General features: G+C 38.0%; 1 pseudogene; it reads right to left on the reverse strand.

Moving 5' to 3' along the window:
* Positions 1-3,851: 3,851 nt before the first annotated feature.
* Positions 3,852-5,040, reverse strand: LOC114613131 (annotated as a pseudogene).
* Positions 5,041-5,691: the final 651 nt, after the last annotated feature.

Raw genomic sequence — 5,691 nt, forward strand, 5'->3', positions numbered from 1 at the left:
AGAGAGAGAGAGAGAGAGAGAGAGAGAGAGAGAGAGAGAGAGAGAGAATGTGTATATATATGTGTGTGTGGGGGGGTGGGTGTAGATGCTAATGACAAATTCATTTTGGCAGGTCAACAAAATCCAATTTAAGTTGAGTCAATCAAGCATTATTTTCACTTGCTAATTAACAGCTTCTCGCTCTTTTGACAGCATTACCAAAAGAGTGTCTAGAAAGTTATTGGTCTAGGATAGACCAGGGCATGGCTGTCAGCAGGCTCCATTATGAATACAAAAGACAATTATAGTAAATTTGTCCTTGTCCAATTCAGGAAGTTTTAGAAAATAGATCCTTCAGTATTGAAACCTCCACAAGCACATTATAAGGGATGAGACTGTTTCAAGTAAAACCATGATTTAAGTTTCTTATTGGAGTTCATTAATTGTGTGAATATATATATATTCACCCACATTGTATTTTATAAGCTGGTTTATATCATGCATATTATGCATTTTCTAAATATATATTTAGTTTGCTACTCATTTCTTCAGATTAGATAGAAATTGTAGGTTTAGAAAGGTCAAAATATGTGGTAGGGACAGTTATGTCTCCAACAGTGTGTGAGAGGCCCAAGCAGTTACCAGACCACTTATGATTTTGATTTGTCCTCTCTGAGTTCACTGTTACTTGTCACCACACATATGTACATCCTCACACTTGCACGTAGCACATATTTATAAGATCTAGTCTTGGTCACAGAGGGTCACCTATTCTACCTTAGTTAAATCTTCTGTTGGTTGTTCAGTCTCAGTGGGAATTATGAAGTAAAGAAAGGAGATAATAGTAATCTGAACAAAGAAGAGTGATGTGTTATTAGGGACATAAGTCCTTCAGTAAAAGTCTCACTTTGTAACTATCATGAATAGTTTCTATGCTTCCTTAAGGAGAGCATGGAAAATCCTGGCCCTGGTCATCTTATTCCCGGGGTCACTTCACAAGTAAAGAATAACAAGCAATGGCACAGTTTTTTGAAAGATGTATTTTTCTCACACCAAATTATGATTGGTAATCTAACTGTTTGGATAATAAGATACTGGTTTTGGATAACATGATAATAGCTGTTGACTAGACAGCAGTACTCTAGTGACATGTCTTTAGGAAATCACAAATGTATTACAAAAACCACAGTACATGAGCAGGATAACAGTATGCATTAAAGAATCCACAATAAGATTTCAGATTAATGTAAGGATAAAACTGAGATATATACATACAATGTCTCTGAACATTTTTTTAAATTAATATGCCCTTGGAAACTAATGTTAACTTGCTAAAACTGGAGATGTTTACAAGACTGTGTACAACAGTATTCCATTATAGATGAAGAAGGGACACATAAAGGCTGATGTCTTCCTAGAAGAGCTATAAACAATTAAAATTTGAACATGTGAGAGAGTGATATACCATAGTGGTACAGCACTGGTGCATTGCTCTCCTGCTCAAGTAACCAGCTCCCTTCTTGTTTATATAAGAAACCTTGATAAAATAAGTTGGGTCACACACAGAAAAAAGCAAAAAAACATGAAAGTAAGAGGATACGTGGAAGAAGGGATTTGTGAAGAGGGAGAAGGGGAAAGAGAGGAAGATGAGAGGACTTCAATCAATTAACATTCGATATGTATACACAAAATTATAAAAGAATAAAGTTATTGCAAATAGCATAAGTCAATTTTTTAAAGATTTGAAACTTCAAGTTTCTGATATCTCAGCATCTGCACAAATAAACTCTGAATGCAATTATGAGGTGACAAAGCTGTTTCCTGTCACAAATCTTCTTGTCTTCTGCATTGTCACATTACCGGCATTTACTCACAAGTTTGAGATCCTTTCCCACCCTTTTATTCATGCACTCCATCCCAAATCCTTTAAAGATGTCTACATATATAGTCTTCTTCTCTTTGTAGTATCCCTATTAGATCTCTAGGACCTCTATCCATATATATATCCATTTTTTTTTTAGTGTCTGTGGTTCAATAAATTTCTTGATTTCTTCTTAAGTGTAATTACCATAGTTGTGTTAAAATGATCCTTATAGGCCCCAGGAATGGGAATTATATCTCAATTTACAATACAGCTGCTGTGTGGCAGTCTCAATATAGGTTTTACACACACACACACACACACACACACACACACACACACACAGAGAGAGAGAGAGAGAGAGAGAGAGAGAGAGAGAGAGAGAGAGAGAACATTAACACTACACACAGAGAAAAAAACAAACAAAAACCGCAGGCAATTACAATATACAATTTATTTGAATTAAATAGCAAACCCAGTGAGAGCTGGATATGAAGATGTTTCACCTGTCTTCCCCTTTCCTGTGTTTTATCTGAAGTCAGAAGAAGATGAGCTGCACCAGTACTTCCCTCGCATGGCTAGCCTTAACTTTTTCCTCCGAGGGAGCCCTTGGGTGTGTTTCTTTATCAATGCCTTTCTGTCATTTAATATTCTCTCTGGCTTAACTACTGCAGGCTCTTGGGTGTTTCTTTTACTTCTCTCGTTCCCAACATGAAAACATAGTTATAGTCAGGGAATGCATCATGCATTGATTGTTAAAGCAGACATCCTGACAGAACTAAGAGCACTGTGCAGGACCATCAGAGGCAAGTGACCAAGCTGGCGAATTGTACTAACAGCAGTGAGTAAGGACACTTAGTGAGAGGAAGTGGAAAATGCTTGATTTGGAAAGGAGTTGTCATACAGTGCTTCCTGAAAGCTTTATGAAAATAAGCAATAGAAGTGAAACAGGCCATGTTTTATGATCATAATCCAATGCAAGTTGGGATTAGTGAATGTTAACTTAAAACTAAAATCATAAATATTTAAAAATACATGCTTACACGAAAGCTTGTGATTAGATATATAATAAACATTAAAATGAAAGAAGCTTTCTTCAACTAAAACAGAGCTAAATGTAATCTTTTTCTTAAGATTATAATGTGACTATAAATATAAATGTAAGTACAATATTTTATCTTAAGATTATAATTTAATTACAGCATTTCTACCTTTCCTTTTCTCCCTCTAAACTCTCTCATATTTCCTTCACCACACTCTTAATTCATGAATTCTTTAAAAAAACTAATTGTTATTGCAGGTATATATTTAAGTACATATTCATTAATAACTCTAAATACAACTTGTTCAGTCTATATAATTCTACCCGTAAATATGCTTCAAAGGCTGAGATTCTGATGCTGGGCAGCCAGTTGATGTGCTTGCTTTTTTGTAGGGAAGGCCACCTCGCTCATTCCCAGCTTTTCTAGGTTGCCTTTAGCTCTTTGTGTAGGATTAAGGCCTTGTGGGCTTTTCTTCCTCCATTATAGTCACACCATTATACCATCAATTTAGACTGTTCTAAGTTAAAATTCACTAATCCCAATTTGCATTGGATTATGGTCATTAAAACTTGGCCTGTTTCGCTTCTTTGCTTATTTCCATGAAGCTTTCAGGAACTACTGTAGGCCAACCCCTTTGCAGAGCCAAATCAAGCATGTCCACTTCCTCTTTCTAAGTGTCTTTACTTCAGAACATTCACTGCTGTTAATTCTATTTCCAAGTTTGTTCATTTGCCTGTGATGTTACTCCAAAATGGTCACACGTTTGTTTTTTAACAAGGAAAATAAAATCACTTATTTTTCTTAAAACGTACTTTAAGACATCATGGGGAAACCTTACAGCAACACATGGAAGAGATAGATATGATGGCAGAATGAAAATAACATAAAAGGAATATTGATGCCTGTCAGATAATGTCGAAGCTGATATTCTGAGATGTTTATGTGTTATAAGGGCTAAAAGGGACAGATTAATATTTTGCTCCTTTACTGTCTCCTTCAACAGAATCCATACCAACATCCCCATAATACCTCTCTAGGGAAGCCATGTCCTCATGGGCCACAGAAAACTTCCCTTGCTCCATGCTGTCACCCATATACCAGTGTACAGAAGCATACACTGGGCCAAACTTATGCTCTAAGTAACTTTGACCTCAGCAAGGGCTGTGGTCTTGTTCAGCATGTTCACAGCTCTCTGTATTTTAGCCAGGTCCCCACCAGGTACCACAATTGGAGGTTGGTACCCCATGACAACCTTGAAACCAGTGGTACACCAGTCAACACACTTAATGCTGTGTTTGGTCTTGATGGTGACAATGACAGCACTGGTATCTTTCAGAACCGCATCACCACGGTATAATAGGCAGCAAGCCATGCATTTACCATGAGGAGAGTCACATTTTACCATGTGGTTATCTGGCTGAAAGCAAACATTGATAGTCTGACACAGAAAGCTGCCTATGCTAGGCTTTCTCAGCAGAGATGGTAGGGAAATATATAGCCAGAGGGAAGTGGATGCAAGAGTACAGCACCAGGTTGGTGAGGAATTAAGTCAAATTCACATTCAGGGTCCCATCAAATCTGAGAGAAGAAATGATGAGAGACACAATCTGGCTAACAACTAAGATGGGTGTTCAATATTCAAATTTCCATGACGGATGTCATGAATGGCCTCATTGTCTACTATGAAGGCACAATCAGAGTGCTCTAGGGTTGTATGGGTGCTAAGGACGGAATTGTAGAGCTGAAAAACAACATTGGGAACCTAGTAGCAGGGGGATGGGGAATTCCAGAGCAACAGCTTAGACAATCAACAGAAAGTCACTGTATCAGCTGGAAGGTGAACCCAGAGGCAATACCCCTGCAAAAGCTCTGGAAAACTAAGAGGTCATGAAGATATGTTTATTAGCTCTGTGTTTGGTCCAACCCAAGGTCAATGATCATACCAATAGTGTATTGGCCATGGGCCTAGTTATGGGCAGCTGATAAATTACTCAGATAAAAGAGCTGGCAGTAGGAACCAGTGTACATTTTGTCCATAACTGTAGATTTTAGATAACAAAACTGCCCTGAGGTCATGCTTGCCAGCTCCTCTCTTACTGAAGAAGGTGTTGAAGAAATTATCATCTCTCTGGAAGGTCTTGTCTTGTTGCTTGGCATCCAATTTGAAGGCAGCCTGAAGGGCTCCCAGCAGGCACTGCTGATCTGGACAGCAGCCTTGTCAACATGGATGGAGATGTAGTCATACACGGTAGCTACAGATTCATAGTAAATTTGACAGAAGCAGACACTGGGTCCCAGTTACCAGCACTCCCAAGCCAAGAGTCAAGGTAAGTATAATTTCTTGAAGCTTTATTATTTTGTTATTTATTATTTTTGCTTAGTTCCCCAAGTTGCAGCTCCTAATTCTCTGTCTTCTGCTTCTCTGTGGCTGAGATTGCAGGCATATATTAGGCATATATTATGGCAACTGGCTCAGGAAACATCTTAAAGTGACTTATACCACATTATAATATTCACTGCAGTTTTATTTATATCAAATAAGTTATGAACTCAGTCCTTAATAATAATGAAAATTTAAGTAAAACAAAATATAGTTACAGAAAAAATGGGGTGGTAGGTGGATGGTTAACTCAGTTGTTAAGATCATGTCTTGTTCAGAGGGCTCACAGTAGCCTGGAATTCCATTTTCAGGGTATCTGCTACCATCTCTGTTCCCCACTACACCAACACCAGCACCAGGATGCTTGTGGAATATATCCAAACACACACACACACACACACACACACACACACACACACACACACACA

This window comes from Grammomys surdaster, unplaced genomic scaffold, assembly GCF_004785775.1.
Source record: "Grammomys surdaster isolate TR1022 unplaced genomic scaffold, NIH_TR_1.0 126189, whole genome shotgun sequence".
NCBI classification, from domain to species: Eukaryota; Metazoa; Chordata; class Mammalia; order Rodentia; family Muridae; genus Grammomys; species Grammomys surdaster.